Here is a 19719-nt window from a genome sequence, read left to right as displayed (position 1 = left end):
TTTGATCCCAGTTATTCATTCTAATAAATTTCTCACTGATCCACAAAGACTGAAGTTGCCAAGACTGAAGGACTTTATTTGCAAGAGATGGGCAGCATCCCTGTGTTGGTCGCTCACACTGACCCAAACTCGAAATGGGGGCAGGCTTGTGGCATGACAGCCTTTATGGGGAAGAAAGGGGAGGAGTCACAAGCTGGCCAGTGAGAGCAGGGTCAACAAGGAAAGATCATGACATTTTCATATGGCACACAAATATATATACAATAGTGGTTTCACCACACTCACATCAAGCCAGAAAGGTTTTACTTCAGGACACTGGCAAGTAGAACGCAAAAATGTACCAACCTCTTGTCCACACCTAAAACACAAATCTGGTAATGTTTTTTCAATCTATGTAACTTTTGCTGGGACAAGATATTCCTACACAACCCTATCCAATTTCACTCATCTGCTTGCCTATTCAAATCAACTTCTCATTTCTCTCTTGACACATGTATCCCTTCTTTAGAAGATCCCTTTTGTAACAAAACATACATTGCAGAGATAAATTTATGTATATTACTGTTACGAATCAACAATTCAGCCTCACTACAATTTAGTAATGTCAAATTTGTACTCAGTTTTTCATTCAGAAAAGCCTTTACTTGATAGTAACAGAAAAGGGTATTATTAGATATACTAAATTTATTCAAAGGTCAAAAATTGACCTCTTTCAAAACCATCTTCAATATTTTTAATACCCTGACGTGACCAAATCCTTAGATTGGTTTCCTATAGAAAATGGAATAACGTGTTAATGGTGTCTTCCTTGACAATAAATTCTTGAACCTATTTCTTTATCAATCTTACTCCAGATCTCAATCAAATGTTTCAAAATAGGGTAGGATTATAACAATTTTGATAATGAGCGATTCAATAGGTTTATCGACAAAGTTGCAACACATGGCACCAAGGGGCATTATCATCAATGGAAACAAAATTGGGCTCATCCGTTGAAAGTTGAAACCATCCCAAAATCATTGCTTCTCAGTCTGGAGGAAAGTGAACAGTAGTGTTTCCATGGAATTGGTGTTAGACCATTGTTTTTTTTTTAAATCTTTATCAGTGATCTAGACTTGGGAGAGCAAGCCACAATATTTGCCGCTCACCAAGTCTTACAGTCTTGTAAATTGAAAAAAGGCATACTGCAGCAAGATATTCTTTGCTGAAATTGGCAAATCAATTTTATCCTGAGATATGTAAGGTGATGCATAGAAGCAGCATTGTACAATCAAGGATGCTGCTCTACAAAGGATTCAAGAGCAGAAGGACAGGGGAGGGATGGCATGAGTGCACAAATCATTGCAAAGAGCAGACAGGTTGGAAAAGCACTTAATCAATAAAAGGCACAGAAACATAAAAGCACAAAATAATGGTGAACTTTTATAAAGTATTGTGATTCAAGTCTTGCAATTTATTATAGCAATGGCAAAAAGGCACAGTGAGGACCCATTTATAAGAATTCTTCCTGTGTTGAATAAGTACACTAACAAGAATAGATTAGAAGTGCTAGAATTGATTTTGGGGAAAGAGAAGTCTAGTAATAACAAATCAACTTACCTTTATAATTAAGTTCTTCCATTCAAAAGCAGCCTCATTTCTGGATAGAGGCCTGGAACAAACATTCAACCTTTCATTGGCAAATCCAAGGGGCCTAATATCTCTTTTAGGCATCTGCTCTAATTGCCTGAAAGATGACCTGATCAATTTTTAAGACATCCTTGAGCTAAAAAAAAAATCACTCATGACTCCCTTATAGCAATGTCTTGGCACATCAATTTCCAAATTTTACCCATATGAGAATGCCATACAATGTTTGGTTGAAACACATAATTCACCACAGATGTATCTACAGGTGAAAGTTGCTAAACTTTCAATCTGTGTGTACAAGTCTGAAAAACAGTTCATCCAAACTATTTTCTTCAATTAATAGTTCATAGGTGATTATAGATTAGGGAATCTTTAAACATAAAGGTTCTCATTGTGGTTTTATATTGTAGCAGGTGCTACAGCAGAGAGTGGAAGATGGCCACACACTCAATGTGGTTATAGTCACGACTGGTTTATCGAACACTCTGCTCCTGCTTTATATAGGCCCAGTTTCCCGCTGCTGGGCCCGGTTTTCCTGCCGCTGTTGGGGGAAATGATAGGTTAGCACTCCCACCATGCAGCTAGTTGGCCGGGGAGAAAAGCCATTAGCCTGTGCGGGCCTTGCAAGATCGCTGCATTCGCTCGTCCGCCATGTTTCGGGCCACCTACCGGGTAGCAGGCCACTATAATATCATGCTTGGGAAATAGCTCTTTCATAAACACTGTTGCTATTTTCTCCCAAAATTAAAGTGCAAGTTTTAAATTTTCAGGAAGCCAGATATAATTCTATATTAATTGCATCAGGTTCTGATTAAACCATATTACAGACCTATAGTTACTTCCTTGCTAGGCTAGATGATCCATGTAAACCATTGCCGAAAACTATGTTTCCAGATGATCTTTTAAAACCTACATTAGAGAGCTGTGAGAAATATAACTTGGGTTCTCATTGTCTCAGATAATTGCATGCCGATTTCTAATCTGCAAAATGATTAGAAATATTGTACTTTTTCCATATACTTGCCCGAACTTGATAAAGATGCTAAACCAATACTGGATTAAAAGTCCAATAATTCAGCCAGCACTCTAGAGATTCAATGGCAAGCTGCTGCCAGATTTCCCAGGTGGTTGGCTATCATTCCTATTAATACCTCAACTCACTCTTATTTTGTAATTTGAGATGTTGCACAGTGAGGAGAGTTTTTATAGAGAATGCAAGAAACAGGGTTTCATTTAAAAGGAGGATAGAAATGGGACCTGAATGAATGCAAAAGAATCATGGAAAAAGAACATGTTTTGGCGTTCATGTTCAAGTTTATTTATCATCTAAGTTAATCTGTTGAAACAGCGTTCTCCGGTCCATGGTGCAAAAACAGTGCAAACACACATATAGACAGAACACACATAAAGACAACAATACAATACATATGCAGGACAAGTATTCATATATACAAATAAATAAATATTGTTTCATAAATATGAGAGTCTCGGATGGTCAGTGTGAGCAGTTCTTTTGGTCGTTCAGCATTCTCACTGCCCGCAGGTAGAAGCTGTTCCTCGGCCTGGTGGTGCTGGGTCTGATCTTCCTGTATCTCCTAGTGAGCTACCATGAGATTGGCCCATCCACATCTGGTTGTGTTTCGCCTGAGCACATTCAACATTTGCCTAGTTTTGGAGGCATATCTATCGCCTGACATATCATTTCTAATGATAGCTGACAGAACCTGGCAGCTAAGGGCATGATCTATGACTTACATTTTCCACATAACAGGTCATCAAGCAACAACCCTTGCTATGACTTGGCAAAGAGATGGAAATTTAATCTTTGCTACTGGAACATCAATGTTTTACCCCAGTTTCCGTCAGACATTTTCTGACTCTATCTTCAAACATTACTTGCAAAACTCACATTTCAGTTAGTAACTACCACAGTACTAAATTAGAACTAAAGAACATTAGAACATTAGAAATTAGAACTACAGCACATAAACCAGTCCTTCAGCCCATCTAATCTGTGCTGAATTATAATTCTACCTAGTCCCACTGACCTGCACCAGGACCACATCCATCATGTACCTGTCCAAATTTTTCTTAAATGTCAAAATGCATCACTTCATTTGGCAGTTCACCCACAATATCACCTCTCTCTCTGTGAAGTTCCCCCTAATGTTCCCTTTAAACATTTCACCTTTCACGCTTAACCCATATCATCTAGTTGTTACCTCACCTAAGATCAGAGGGAAAAACCTGCTTGCATTCACTCCATCTATACCCCTCATAATTTTGTACACGTCCATCAAATCTCCCCTCAATCTTCTACGCTCTAAGGAATAAAATCCTAACCTGTTTATTCTTTCCCTGTAACTCAGTTCCTCAAGTCCCAGCTGTGGTGGAACACAGTATTGCAGGGCTGACCTCGCTGAATTCTGCAGGCTGGCCCACCTTCCATCCCTGTAGCTCTTCCCCATAAGATCCCTAATAAAGGCTGAGAGCCCTAGTCTCCTCCCTCCATACCTGCCTTGGACTTGAGCCAGCAGCATGTAGAGACATGCCGAGATTTTCTGGATAATAAAGCCTTTGATTTTGCTTGTTTCGTGTCTGCTGCTGGTCATTGATCGTGCTTCACCAGCCACATTCTTCTAAATCTTCTCTGCACTCTTTCAATCCTATTGATATCTTTCCTGTGACCTAATCTGCACACAATACTCCAAATTTGACTTCAACGATGTCTTATACAACTAAATCATAACATCTCTAATCCTGTACTCCATACTTTGATTTATGAAGGCCAACACGCCAAAAGCGTTCTTTACAATCCTTTCTCCCTAAGACATCTGTAGATGATACCAAGTGATAGTTTCTCTCCCGAGATGGAGAGAGAGGGATTGAAAAAGGGAAGAGTATTACCAAAGATAAATTTGAGATCAGGATGTAAGTTAGCAGCAAAGAAGATAAAGTTGCAATTCCGGTCACGAACTAAACAGGGGTCAGTTTTGCCAGACTAGTGTGTGGAAACGTACAGCACGTGCAGTGTTGCCCCTTGCCCCACAACCCCTGTTTTCCCTCATCTCTACGCAAGTCTCATCTGCTGCATACTGTGACTGCCATCAGGTCTTCTTTGAGGTCTGACTCACTTCCCAGCAGTCAGTGGGGCAGTGATGCAACAGTCGGCAGCACTGTGCAGATAAAGTTTCAAAACCCCAGCAACATATTAGTTGGGCTTCCTTGATTTTTTGTTTGCAGGTCACTCAAATGGGAATTGGTGCCTCACATGGGACCATGTAATGCAACAAGAATCCAAGTTCCAGGAAAATATCTTTCAAGGAAAAAAATCTGAATTCCTTTCTCAACAGACAGGAAATTAAACAATAAATCTTCTCATGGGATTTTGAGAAACGTTCTCCTGAAATTCAACTGGGGTCATAATCTCTGATGAAATGGGAACATCTGCAATCAGATAACTTTTGTAGCTGTCTGCAGAGCATACATGTTTGTCTCTGTTATTATGTTTGGGTTTAATGTATCTTGCACTGATATTGTTCCTGGAAAAACTCCAGAATCAAATAATAAATATGGTATTTTAGTGCAAAAATAGAATGAAACTATTGGGCTTTATTAAACACTGGAAACCAGTGGGTGTCATTTGGAATGTTTTTTTTAATATAAGCATTAAGACCTTTATTGCCTATAAACAAAGCTGTGGGAATAATAGTGTCTCTTATTGTATGCAGCCATGAGCCGTAGTACTGAAATATAAATGGGGAGATGTGGAAATAGATGTACTAGAATTCAAAGGAAACTTTCCAATATAATTCCCTCCTCATATAATATATTATGAGAAAATATATTATACTTATAATTTACTAGTATACGGACACCAATACCCCTGAGCATAAAAGGTAGTGGACGCAGGCCAGGACATCACAGGCAAAACCCTCCCCAGCATCGAGAACATCGACAGGGAACACTGCCATCGGAGAGCAGCAGCGATCATCAAGGACGCACACCATCCAGCACAGGCTCTCTTCTCACTGCTGCCATCAGGAAAGAGGTGTGGGTGCCACAAGGCTCTCACCACCAGGTTCAGGAACAGCTGCTCCCCCTCCACCGTCAGACTCCTCTACGACAAACTCATTTAAAGACCTTTACTTTTTCACTTTATTTTTTTTTAATCCTCTCTGTATTGCACATTTCTTTATTTGCTTACATGTGTTGGTTGTGTAGTTTTTTTCTTTGCATTACCAATAAGTGGCGCTTTATTTTCTAACCAGCCACTCCACCCTGCATGAATCAACTTCCTCCATCTGACCCCTTTCATTTTCGTGCCCCTCTCTCTCTCTCCCTTCTGTAAATCTACTGCCTCTGTCTGCCTTGCTTCACTGATCTCACTTCCTACTCCTCCTACCTTGTTCTCTTTACAATGGCTTCTCTGTTACATATAACCACTCCTAAGAAGACTTTCAGCTCAAAGCAATGACTGATCTGTTCCTCCTCCGTCAAATTGAGATTAGATTCCATTATCATTATTCATTTATCAACAAATTACTTTAAAGATTAGTAGAAGTGGTTCCTCTTGTTTCACAATCCTCTGATTCATAAATAAACAACATAAATATTTAGGTGTGGGAACATTCTTGCACAAACTAAATGTTTTGAAAAGAAATAAATGACAAGCTTTGTGTGTTCTTGCTGTATTAATGCAAGGATTATCACACCCAAGTTTAGTTATAAACCCCTTCATTTTATTAATAAAGTTTAAAGTTTCCTATCTTCTGGAAACTCTCATTAACAGAAACTTTGGCAATGGAGGGGTCCACTTTACTTTTTGTTTGATTAACCTTAAGTCTCAGGAAAAGAAAATGAATGGATAGATGCTATTGGGAAAGTGGGCACTAACCAAGACCAGAGTGGTACCAGATGGTGTGATGGGAGAACTTAGCGAGGGCAAGAGAAGAGGTCCCAGAGCAGGAAAGAACACCAAAGATGTAAGAGGCAGAACAGGGATTCTTGCGGCTTTTTCCACGGAGCTTAAGTGAGATACAAACCAGAGGACATGGGTCAAGGGTGAAAGGGGAAAAGTTTAGGGGAAATATTAAGGGGAACGTCTTCACACATAGAATAGTGGGAGTGTGGAACCAGCTGCCAACTGAAGTGGTGAATACAGGCTCAATTTTAACATTTAAGTAAAATTTGGACAGGTACATGGATTGGAGAGGTAAAGGGGAGGGGCTATGGAATGAGTGCAGGTCAGTGGGACTAGCCAGAATAATAGTTTGGCACAGTCTAGAAGGACCATAAAGCCTGTTTTCTGTGCTATAATACTCTATGATTCTAAAGCCTTGAGAAGTCAGCTAAGTGGTTGATCATATTTCCTCCCTTTTTTCTCCCTAAGTTAAAGCAGTGGATTAATAAAAATAGAATCTGTGGGTGTTAGAAATCTAAAACACGTAGAGAATTCTGGAAGACTTCTGCAGGTCAAACAGAATTCATGCCAAGAGAAGCAGAGTTATCAGAACTGAGAGGGAGAGAAAAATGGGAAGCCAAGCATTTTAAATTACAGAGGGGTTGTGGTGGAGACAGCAGGGAGAGGGCCTGTGATCAGGTGCAGACCAAACTTGCCAAGATAGCGATGACTTGACAATCTAGCAGCTGGAGACCGAAGATAAACATAGATTTTGAAACAGAAAGGTGCCACCACATCTTTGGAGAGAAAAGAAGACAATTACCTGAAATTGTTCAGTTCAGTATTGTCCCGTGTCATGACAGAAGATGTGCTGGACATCCATGGATTGATGTAAGAGACTGAAGTCAGAGGTCAGTCTGGGAGCGGGTGGCGACCATTAATAACTATTGATTTAAGAAATGCTGAAAAGAAATGAACAAATACATTTTAGTCAATCTTATTTTAAAAAATTGGAAGGGAAGGTGGTGTGTTATAACTGTCGCACAAGACCTTGCTGATACTCATGTGATCCTGTGCTGTGCTACAACAATATTTGTATCACGAGAAGGATTGCCTCAGTGTTTTTGAGCTGGTCAAAGAACTATGTGCCACAATTCACCTCTCCTGCATACAAATAAAGCACCCGTAATTTTGTTTTTTCTATTTTTCTATCCTTTGATCCATCATGCTGCCTTAATTATATTATTATGTATATCTGTTTGTGTCAACTTGACTTTTCTCTTTAAATTATTCCTCAGCTAAACCTTCCCTTCCACCCCTGTATTTTGAAGCCTTCTCAACCCAACTCAAAAATTAGACTCCGAGCAATATTTTTGGATCTTTCACCATAAAGTTGTCGGAACTCCAAATCTAAATAAACACGAAGACTGCAGATGAAGGTCACAGATGTGGTGGTGGAACTCAGCAGGTCATGCAGCACCCATGGAAAACAAAAGGCAGCCGATGTTTCGGGCCTGATCCCTTCTTCATGAGGGCTGAAAATCAGGCAGATGCCCGAATCAGAAGATGGGGTGGGGGGGGGATACAGGTGAGAGGTGAATACAGGTGAGAGGGTTAAGAGAAAGGAGCTGAGGGTGATAGGGGAAAGGGGCAGAGGACTGAGAAAGATGTTCTCTAAAAGGAAGGGAAGGGGAGCTAGAGGAATGAGGAAAAGTGAAAGAATATAATATAAATAACTAAAAATACTGATCAATCGATGGATCCCAAAAAATTTCCTTGTGATAAACATTCGGAGTTCCGTCAAGTCACATCAATATCGAATTCTCCAATTTCTGGTAAATCCCCTCATTCCCCCCCCTCCTCCCACCCCAATTATTTCACTTTCTAAACGTATGAGTGGTGTTGTTTTTATCAGGAAAGGTGCAGAGCTCGACAGTGGTAAAACACATTCAGTCACAGGAGTATAACCTTGTAAAATACGCCATGAAAAAATTGCTAATCTGTACGAGACGTAGCGAGGTGGCACAGTTGGCGTCGTGGTTAGCGCAACCCCTTTACAGTGCCAGCGATTGGGACCGGGGTTCGAATCCCGCACTGTCTGTGAGGAGTTTGTACATTCTTCCTGTGTCTGCGTGGGTTTTCCCTGGGGGCTCCGGTTTCCTCCCACTGTTCGAAACGTACCGGGGGTGTAGCTCAATCGGATATAATTCGACGGCATGGACTCAAAGGCCGAAATGTCCTGTTACCGTGCTGTATGTCTAAATTTAAATTTTAAAAGTTTTTAAAAGTATGTAAATAAAAATTTTAAATAGCCAACAGGAAAATCCAGCAATTAACCTAACACGTTTTCTGGGACTGGTATGATTTTTAATTACACCATAATTTCCATATGTCAGTACACTTCAGGACATTTTCATTTTACCAGAAGTACAATTTGATTGATGCGAAGGGTTGTTGGGATCTCCCAGGAGTCATTCTTCCTTCTCCTATCTATCCTTATTGGTTCCTTTGTGATATTGCTGTGGGTTTTGTAAAACTATATTTAAGTGACGTGGCAACTAGAATCACCAGAGAGTCTCTGTGCACATGACTGGTTGATTCCCCTGACAAAATAAATAAGAGGTTGCTTTCACAAGCAGGAGAGCCACATTCAGACTATAAACAATGGGGCCAGAAAATGGTGTTTTGATCCAATTAATATTTTTCAAAAGTGATTTATATATGTAAAAAATATTTGCAGTGTCATAAAATGTTACACTAAAAATCTGGTATAAGGCCACTGGGCCAAATGACACAATTTTTGACGTGACATTTTCCAGCAGGTCCCTGGCATTGTCACAGCTTCCATTCATGACAATGGATCTATTTGTGGCAGGCAGTGATACCCACTGACAATGGATCATCCAGAACCTTTGAACTGAATCTGCCACTCACATTCAAGCCAAGATTTCAGTCATCCTGGTGGATTCCTGCCAAACTCATAGCCAGAATTTATAAGAATAGATGAAGATTTCAGACCCTAACCCTTTCTGGATAAGGAGTTGAATGCATATCATTGGGTCGGGAATGATTTGGGATCCATTGATTGATCAGTATTTTTAGTTATTTATAGTGTCATTTTTTTCTTCTGCTCTCTTCCTTTTGACATCTTGAGTTCTTTCTTTTTTAAAATAAATTATTTTTGAATTAAAATGGGAGATTACAACAAAAGCATTCATTTGTCAAATAATTCTTCAACCACAGCTACAAAAAAAGATTGAGACAAACTGAAAATCCAAGGTTGCTGGCAAGCTGAAACATAAAGAGATATTTTAAAATTTTATTTATATTTTAATCAAATAAGCTGATCAATGGTTTGTTGTTGGCACCATGACTTGCCAACAAAATTGTGGTTCAAAATGATTAATTGCCATTAACATGGTTTGCAATACCTTGAGGACTGCAATGCCATGATACAAATTGAAACTTCTATTTTTTTTTGTAGAACTCTAAATTGGACTGAGCCCAAAAATACCATCAAACTATACATGAAGGATGTGCTTTATTGTTCTGCGAATAGGTCTCTGATGCAGAACCCAAAATTGATTTAAGGGCATTGGTTCCCTACAAGTTCCCAACTCCAACAGCAATAACTAATAATCAAATTTAGACAGGCGGCACAGTAACAGGTCCTTTCAGCTATGCCACTCAATTACACCCAATTGACCTCAAACCCTGTATTGAACGGTGGGAGGAATCTGAAGCCCACTGGGAAACAAACCTGGGGAGAATGTACAGAATCCTTAGAGACAGCACCAGATTCAAACCTTGTGAACTGATCGCTGGAGCTGTAACTACGCTAACTGTGCCGCCCTAAATAAAAGTCAGAATTCTATAGGCTAACTGACTGATTAATCATCTATTTTTTTTATAATAAATGCTTATCAACATTTTTTAGTGCAGAAGAAGACTCAAAGAGACTGCAAATGCTGGAATCTGAAACAAAAACAAGTTTCTCCAACAACTCATATTTTGTTTTGATCCTTGAATGCACTTAGTCGCTGGCTTATTCTTTTGCAGTGGAGCAGAAATCAAACAGCATGCATAGAAATTTTCAAAATATTTTCAGTAAATCAGGACCAACTGGTAATTTGGCATGCAGACCAACTTAGTATCCCTGAAAACAGAACAAAGTACGCACAGAATCAGGGTTTTATATTGGCATTTGTCTTTGACCTGCATGGTTGGGCTTGACGTCAAGTGAATGCACTTAAATGCAAATCCATAAGCCATAATTTTGCAACTTTAGCAGGTTTGCATTTAGTGCTTTACCTGGAACCAAATGAACATGCAGTCGAACCCCCAAAATCTGGATGCCAGAAATCCGGACTACCTGAGAATCCGGACTTTTCGAAAACTCTCCAACTTTTTAAATTTAGCAGGACTTTTTTGTGCATGAGCTTTCATGCAGCAACCAACCGCTCTTCTTGACTTTAAAATGGCTCGTTTTGATAAATGAAGCATTGTGTATTTGCCAATGAGCAATGTCCAAATTTACCTGTTCGTCTCATCTTTATTCCTCCTTAAATATGAATTTTAAAAGTACTGCCTTAGAATCTGGAAAATACGAAAATGCAGTTTGACCCAATCCCCGAACAATCGGATTTTTGGACTTCTACTGTCAAACCTAGAATATGGAACAAGACAGCACAGCACTGGCCCTTCAGCTGACAACCTATATAAACCTACTCCACATCAATCATACCCTTCCCTCCTTTAGACCCATAACCCTCCTTTTTTTTTTACATTCATGTGCCAATCTAAAAGTCTTTACAGTCCCTATTAAACCAGCCTCCACCATCACACCTGGGCAATGCATTCCAGACACTCACCACACTCTGTGTAATAAACCTACTTTTGATGTCTCCCCTCTACTCACCTTAAACAGGTGTCCTCCGGTATTGGCCACTGCCACCCTGGGGAAAAGATGCTGGCTCACCATCCCACCCTTTCGATGCCTCTCATCATCTCATACACCTCTATTATATCACCTCTCATCTTCTGTCCCTCCAAACAGAAAAGATCAATTTATTCTCACAAGATATGTTCTCCAATCCACGCAAGATCCCGGTAAATCTCCTGTGCAGATCGCGGGTGATCTGCTCTCTGCACTCTCAGTCTTGATGAAAGGATCTGGGTCCTGAAATATTAATCATTCTCTCCCACCGATACTGCTCGAGCCACTGAATTCCTCCAACAGCTTTAGTTCCTGCTCCAGATTCCAGCCTCTCGTGAATCTTCAGCCCTCCGTAACCACTGCATTTCTCTCTTCCAATTGCATACACCTCCTTTAGGGCTATAGCCTTCTCGGCCCTGATGTTACAAACACTTGTCGACATAACACTCTTTTACTTGTTTACATGTGTACATTGTGTGCAAAGCTTCCACATTCTTCCTAAAATGTGATGACCAGTTATTAACCAATTGTTAAATTTATTTGATAACGGAAGTAACAACTCAGCACTCCAGCTGAAGTGTTTCATATCATCTAATAAAATGAAGTTGATAAAGGAGGTAAGAAAGGAGGCCAAATATCTTTTACTTTCAGATTTGATTAAATGTTCCTTGCTTGACATATCAGCAGCTACTGAAATTGAGGGATCTGACCAGGCCTGGGAGTGATTGGATGATCAGTTCATCAACCTGAAATGTTATATGTGCTCTCTCTCACTCCCTCCAAAGACACTGCCTCACAAAAAAAAAAACTGCCTCACCTGCTGAAATTTATTCCAGAGAGAACATGCTTCTAGCAGTTATAACATTCTTACTATTGGGCCAAGTCCCAGCCTAGACATCAGTCTGGGTGGACTAGATTTTTGTATGAGATGCTAATCCGGGGCTTTGTCTATCTTCATAGGTAGAAAATCAGAATTTTTAGTCAACCTTAATCATTCAACCAACACATAAAACACATGATCTGGACATTTACTTTAAATTGCTTTGAGCTTCTCCTACATTATCTCTTTCTCAAGTTGGGAAGGGATCTATTGTAATGCAGGTCTTGCATTTTCCAGAACAGAAAACATTTCTTTGTTTGTTTTCTTGCATACCTGCATACATAGTTAGTATAGCTTGAATAGATTGATCCGGTCACTTCATCCACATACAATTTAGTTTCAAAATAAGGTTTAAAGATGCAAAAATGTAATGTGTACAATAACAATTTTGTTTAATCTATTTAGGAAATGGTGATTTTGCCTTGAATCTAATTTTTAAAAACATTAAAAAGAGATTTAAGATTTCAAATTTATTGTCAGAATACATGCATAACATCACATACAACCCTGAGATTCCTTTTCCTGCAGGTGAGGCAGAATTATCAATTAATGGCCATGCAAAAAAAAAATGTACTCAACATACACATGTAAACAAATGAGGAAATGTAAAGAAACTGTGCAATTCAGAGAGAAAAAAAATCAATAAAGTGCAAAAGTACAAGTCCTTAAATGAGTCTCTGATTGAGTTTGTTGTTGACGGGTCTAATGGTGGAGGGCGAGTAGCTGTTCCTGAACCTGGTGGTGCAGTTCTTGTAGTACCAACTCCTCTTTCCTGATGGCAGCAGCGAGACAGAGCATGTTTCTAGGTGATATGGATTCTTGATGATTGCTGCTGTTCTCTGACGGCAATGCTCCATGTCGATGTTCTCACTGGAGGGTGGAATTTTGCCTGTGCTGTCCTGGGTTGTGTCCACTGCCTTTTGCAGGGCTTTACACTCAGGGGTATTGGTGTCCCCCATGCCAGACTGAGATGCAGCCAGTCAGCACACTTTAAACCACACACCTGTAGAAATTAGTCAGTGTTTCTGATGCCATACCAAACCTCCACAAACTCCTGAGGAAGTAGAGGCGCTGACATGCTTTCTTCACAATACCACTAGTGTAATGGAAATTATTTTGTTCTAAAGTTCTGCCATATTTCTGTAAAGAAAATTGTTGAAAGAAAAATGACATTAACATTCCTAAAATACAATTCAGTATAGATTAGAATGTGTGTTGCAATGCATTCAGTGAAAAAATATCTTTACTATATCTGAGATAACACAGGCACAAAATCAAAAACAGTGCAAAGAATTTTCATTCAAAAGTCTGAATCTCACATCCTGCAACTGGCCTTATTTATTTCACAATATCTGAGTTGAATTTCACCTGGTAAATGTGTTATTTTTCCAAAAGGAAACAGCCACACCCATGTTCCAGACTTAATTTTGCATTTTTGCTTCTTTTTTTTTTCATTAAGTAAACAAACTGGTTCAAATTTTCTTGCAAGTTCTGACAATGTTGGAATTTAAACTATTGTACCAATGTTGTTCTGAGTAGTTTCTGTTTCCATGGGGTATGTGCCGTAATAATGTCCCATAGTTACGGACACAAGGCCTTCAGTCCACCCGGAAAAATCAGCCCTTCAGAGGAACTCAGCGGGTCAAGCGACATCAATGGGAGAAGAATCGTTATTGATGTTTCAGGTCAGAACCCTTTAGCAAGACCGAGGCCTCAAAGGAGAAATGGGAAGGTAATAATAATTAAAGTTAAGACACAAAAGTGCTGGAGGCAATCAGCAGGTCTCGCAGCATCTATAGGAGGCAAAGATATAGAACCAACATTTATGGTCTGGGACAAAGGGCTCAGGCTCAAAACGTTGTTATATATCTTTGCCTTCTATGGATGCTGTGGGGCCTGCTGAGAGACTCCAGCACTTTTGTGTATGTGGTGATATGTTTCCTTCATTGTATATAGTTATTGAGAAGAGCCAGCTCTTCAGCGCTTGACGTCCTGTTTTGCAGAAACTCCCAAAATGTTTGACCTGGAAGTCAGCCTGAAGAAAACTGAAGTCCTCCATCAGCCAGCTCCCCACCATGACTACCAGCCCCCCCACATCTCCATCGGGCACACAAAACTCAAAACAGTCAACCAGTTTACCTATCTCGGCTGCACCATTTCATCGGATGCAAGGATCGACAACGAGATAGACAACAGACTCACCAAGGCAAATAGCGCCTTTGGAAGACTACACAAAAGAGTCTGGAAAAACAACCAACTGAAAAACCTCACAAAGATTAGCGTATACAAAGCTGTTGTCATACCCACACTCCTGTTCGGCTCCGAATCATGGGTCCTCTACCGGCATCACCTACGGCTCCTAGAACGCTTCCACCAGCGTTGTCTCCACTCCATCCTCAACATTCATTGGAGCGACTTCATCCCTAACATCGAAGTACTCTAGATGGCAGAGGCCGACAGCATCGAGTCCACGCTGCTGAAGATCCAACTGTGCTGGGTAGGTCACGTCTCCAGAATGGAGGACCATCGCCTTCCCAAGATCGTGTTATATGGCGAGCTCTCCACTGGTCACCGTGACAGAGGTGCACCAAAGAAGAGGTACAAGGACTGCTTAAAGAAATCTCTTGGTGCCTGCCACAATGACCACCGTCAGTGGGCTGATATCGCCTCAAACCGTGCATCTTGGTGCCTCACAGTCCGGCGGGCAGCAACCTCCTTTGAAGAAGACCGCAGAGCCCACCTCACTGACAAAAGACAAAGGAGGAAAAACCCAACACCCAATCCCAACCCACCAATTTTCCCCTGCAAACGTGTCTGCCTGTCCCGCATCAGACTTGTCAGCCACAAACGAGCCTGCAGCTGACGTGGACATTTACCCCTCCATAAATATTCATCTGCGAAGCCAAGCCAAAGAAAGAAGAAGATATAGTTATTGTTGACTACTGTATATAGGGAGCTGGCCCACCCAGTGATGACTCATACCTTATGACTCCTCCCCTGTGGTCTTGGGCCATAAAGGTCGAGCCACCTCCCCCGTCCCTCCATTCCGTTACCTGAATCTGGACCAGAAAAGTTCTTCTGTTTATTAAAGCCTATTGTTCCCTCAGCCTAGTCTTGGTGGTTACTACAGTGTATTAACTGCAAACTGCAATCACAGCATCTGCAGACTTTCTTGTTTCACTGTGAATAATAATTAAGCCTCATTTTGCAGGTGATCTGCTCTCTGCACTCTCAGTCTTGATGAAAGGATCTGGGTCCTGAAATATTAACCATTCTCTCCCACCGATACTGCTCGAGCCACTGAATTCCTCCAACAGCTTTAGTTCCTGCTCCAGATTACAGCCTCTCGTGAATCTTCAGCCCTCTGTAACCACTGCATTTCTCTCTTCCAATTGCATACACCTCCTTTTGGGCTATAGCCTTCTCGGCCTTGATGTTACAAACACTTGTTGACATAACATTCTTTTACTTGTTTACATGTGTACATTGTGTGCATGTTTTATTTTGCTTTACCGGTAAGTGGTAATTCCGCCTCGCCCGCAGAATAAAGAATCTTAGGGCCGTATGTGTTGTCCTGTATGTACTCTGACAATAAATCTTAAATCTGAGATGATTCTCTAATGTCCTGAAACTTCTCACTACTACCAGAGCTTCTGTTAAGATGAATACCGCTGACAGTATAATTGTATATTCTCACATATAACATTATTATTAGTTATATTAACAACTAACAATTTGGTTTAGCACCGAGTGCTAAATGCTTTGATTCATCCGAGGAAATTAGTAGATAGTAGATGGTTCATTTGTCATTTGCAACCAACATCAGACAGGTTTGAGTATTTTGAGCTTGCAGCTAAACAATCTTTAAAATTGCTGATTCGTTACTCTCATTATTAGTACCAGATCATCAAACTCTTTGTGGCACTGGTTTTCAAATCTTGGAATGAAAGAGCACTGGCTCCATAGGATATGCAATGCAGTCTTCTGTACTTTTCCATGCCATCAGAGTGTGGGTTTTCTCTAAAGCTGTACAACAAACCATTGTATCTCACAGGAAATTTGCATCTGCAGTAAAAGTCTCTATGACTGCATGCACTATTCAGAAGCGCTTGTCTAATCATGTGCCTTCACCTCTTGTAACAAGACAGTAAGGGCAGAATTCTGAAACCCAGTGGGATTGGATGAAACCCATCAAAATCATCTCTGCCAATGTGTTATTTTTCCATCTTTTCACTCCATTTTCCCTGCCACTGCAAACTCTCAATAGTACCAGCCAATTTTTTAGGTATCTCATCAAAGTGCTGACCATTATACAAACGGAGGCATTCAGTTTGATAGGATGGGAGCCCTTGTGCAATGGACATGAGATAATGTTAATAAGCAGTCTGATTCCTTTTATCTGTTCATGATCACTTAATGTGCTTAACTATTCTGATGTTAGGAATTATATTTTCTATTATTAAAATGTTCCCTCACAGAATAGCTAATGGATTTATAAATCCTTTTCATAACCAATATATAGAATGTATATTTTTAATAAATCTCAATTGTAGAGGAATTTGAGAACAATACATAGATATTTATCCTATCAGCTGCTCCAGACTTTCTAAAGAGTGAAAGCAGAGATTCTAAATCCAAATTGCTCAGTTTCCCATACAAAGCACAAAACAGTCATTTGGAGGAACTCAGCAGATTTGCATTGGAGAGAGGCTAGGGGGTAGGAATTGTCAAGGGTTGGGCTCCTTGCTGGTGTTCTACCAGCAGATTAGTCCAGATCAGTGATCTCCCAGTGGCCAACCATTTTGATTCTGTGCCCCATTCCCCCACTGACATGTCTGTGCATGGGCTTGTGCACTGCCAAGCCAGGGCCATCTGCAGATTGGAGGTGCAACAACTAATATTCCGTCTGGGCATTCTCCAACCGGACGGCATTAACATCTACTTCTCTGGTTCCTATTGGCCAACACCCCATTCCCATTATGTCATTCAACATTAGAGTACAGTACATGCCCTATGGCCCATGATATTGTGCTGACTTATGTAAACCTACTCTACCACCGACACCTTCTTGGGTTTTCCCGTTCCTCCCTCCCCTCCTATTCCTCCAGCTCTCCACCCCTTCCCTCTCAGGGCAATCCTCACCGCTCCCCCATTTGCTGTTGTGCCTTCCTTCCCGTGTTCCCTCCTGCCTGTGGGACTGCTCTGCTCCCCCTGCCCCTCCCCCCCCCCCGACCCTCCACAATTTTGTTTGGGCACCTGCTTACATTTTTCTCATCCTTTGACGAAGGGCTCAAGCCTTCAGCAGATTTTTTTTTCTGCTCAAGATCCAAGTCTCTTGTATCTGCACTTTACTGCCTTCTTTCTTTCTTGATGAATTTCTCTGCTTAGTGTCATCTTGTGAGCATTTCCAGAGGAGAAAAAGATAATTCAAGTGTCATCATTAGAAAACAGAAGAAATCAAACTTACCTTAACTGTGAGCCAAAAATAATTCATTCATTGTCCAATAAGATTGTCATAATGTGCCAAAGCAAAATAAAGGAAGTCTTGCATTTATCTACTGAATGATTAATCCCTTTAATGCTTAGTACCCAAGAAATATTTCTGAAGTATATTCAGATGTTCTGCATGAAACACACATAACTAAAAACTCCAATTTCATAACCAAACCTTTTGTTTTGTGAGATGGTAAATTTATTGATCAGGATACAGGGAATTACCCCCTTGTTCTTCCCAAAAAATTCCAAGCATTTTACATCTATTTGAAGGCAACATCAAAGAGCCAGCCTAGATTTTTGCACTCAAGTCACTGGAACGGATCTTGCACTTAGAATCTTCTGATTTAAAGGTGAGAGTGTTTGCAACAGAGCTGGGGCTGACACATTTTAATGATATCCAAAGAGAGGTAAGATGAGGAATTATAACTTTACACGCAGGACTGATGATATAAAAGATGGTGGCGCTGCCGCTGGCACAGACCCGCTGGGGGAGAGAGAGAGAGAGAGAGAGAGAGAGAGAGAGAGAGAGCGGAGATGCAGCGCCTCCGCAGGGTCCAGCTGCCCAGTCACCTGCCATTGGGTCTGCTTAGGTTTTGAACGGCCCACTGAGGGAGCAGACGGTGGTTTTCATTAAAATCATACAACCGCAGGTCTGCGCCCAAGATGGTGGCAGCAGCCAAGAGGGACTACTGACTCCGGCGAAGTGAGGGCTGGACCAGGGCACCAGAGGACGGGAAGATCACCTCCCCACCGTCCGAGAAGGAGAAGCGGACGAGTTGACCTGTAGGGATGATGACCATAGCTGCGGACCAGTGAGGGGGCTCTGCAGCTGAGGGACCAGTGCATGGGGAGGGCTGTTGGCAGCTCGAGGCGAAGAGCCCACGGAAGCTGCGGACTACTGGATACTGCTGTTGGGAGACTCGCGCTGGCTGGAGGGGGTACCAGGTATCGGAACCAGGATGCAAGGACGTGCTGATGACACTGAAGGGTTCCTGACTTTGTCGGAGATTCGGATCTGGAGCTCGGGTTGTCAGTGGTTTGGACTGGATTCCGTGTGGCTGCAGAAGCTGTGGAAGCGAATCTACAGACTCTTGGTAGAGTCACCAAGAAGGGGGGGGGGTGGGGGGGAGCTGTCTTTTGCTTCTCTTTCTCTGACCGTAAGAGGCACTTAGGTAATTCCTGCCGGTGGCGAATCTTGTCTGCCTTGCAGCAGGCAAAGAGAAATTTTATGTAATATGACGCTGTTTTATTCCTATTATAATAAATTGAATCTTGAATCTTGAAAACTTTTCATGAGAAAGGAGTGGTGCAGTTGCTCAATACTCTTCCTTAGATGAATAGACGTATGTCAAACAAAACTTCAATGTCTCTGTATACGTGGGAAGATTATATTCTGAGATACACACTGTACATGTTTGGAAGTGTAAGCCTATTAAATACCTTTGAAATCAAATGAATGAAGCAAAACAGGAAAGTGCAAAAAAAATGACATGATTGAATAAAGACATAATGCTGGAGAAACTCAGCAGGTCAAATAGAAGATAGGGATTTCAGAAATCACAGAGGGACTGGTATTTCCAAGGAAGATCTCCACATGCTGATGACAGAGAATTCTCATCATAATGAAGAAAAATCCCCAAATGTATTTCCAACAGGTTAGGAACTTTCTTCAGGAGGCAAGTGTGAATGTATCAATGTCTACTGTCTGCAGAAGATTTCATGGACAGAACTACAGAGGCTACACTGCAAGATGTGGTATGCCTTGGATCCTAGGCAGATCTCTACGTCTGCCTAGACATGGACAGAACTACAGAGGCTACACTGCAAGATGTGGTATGCCTTGGATCCTTGGCAGATCTCTTCGTCTCCACTCTT

At 41.1% G+C, this 19719-nt stretch overlaps 2 long non-coding RNA genes across 2 annotated transcripts in view; one reads left to right on the top strand and one right to left on the bottom strand.

The window, feature by feature from the left end:
- The window catches only part of LOC138746178 (uncharacterized), a 145478-nt gene that overhangs the window by 59789 nt on the left and 65970 nt on the right, over positions 1 to 19719 (bottom strand). The window contains exon 2 of the long non-coding RNA XR_011346744.1: positions 7356 to 7494. This is a non-coding gene — a long non-coding RNA (uncharacterized lncRNA). The remainder of the gene's footprint in view (positions 1 to 7355; positions 7495 to 19719) is intronic.
- Positions 13847 to 15454, top strand: LOC138745644 (uncharacterized). Its single transcript, XR_011346386.1, has 2 exons — positions 13847 to 14080; positions 14352 to 15454. It is a non-coding gene; the product is annotated as an uncharacterized lncRNA (long non-coding RNA).

The sequence above is a fragment of the Narcine bancroftii genome, chromosome 11, assembly GCF_036971445.1.
Source record: "Narcine bancroftii isolate sNarBan1 chromosome 11, sNarBan1.hap1, whole genome shotgun sequence".
Classification (NCBI taxonomy): domain Eukaryota; kingdom Metazoa; phylum Chordata; class Chondrichthyes; order Torpediniformes; family Narcinidae; genus Narcine; species Narcine bancroftii.
The sequence above is the reverse complement of the archived record's forward strand: the minus strand, read 5'-3'. Positions and strand labels throughout refer to the sequence as shown.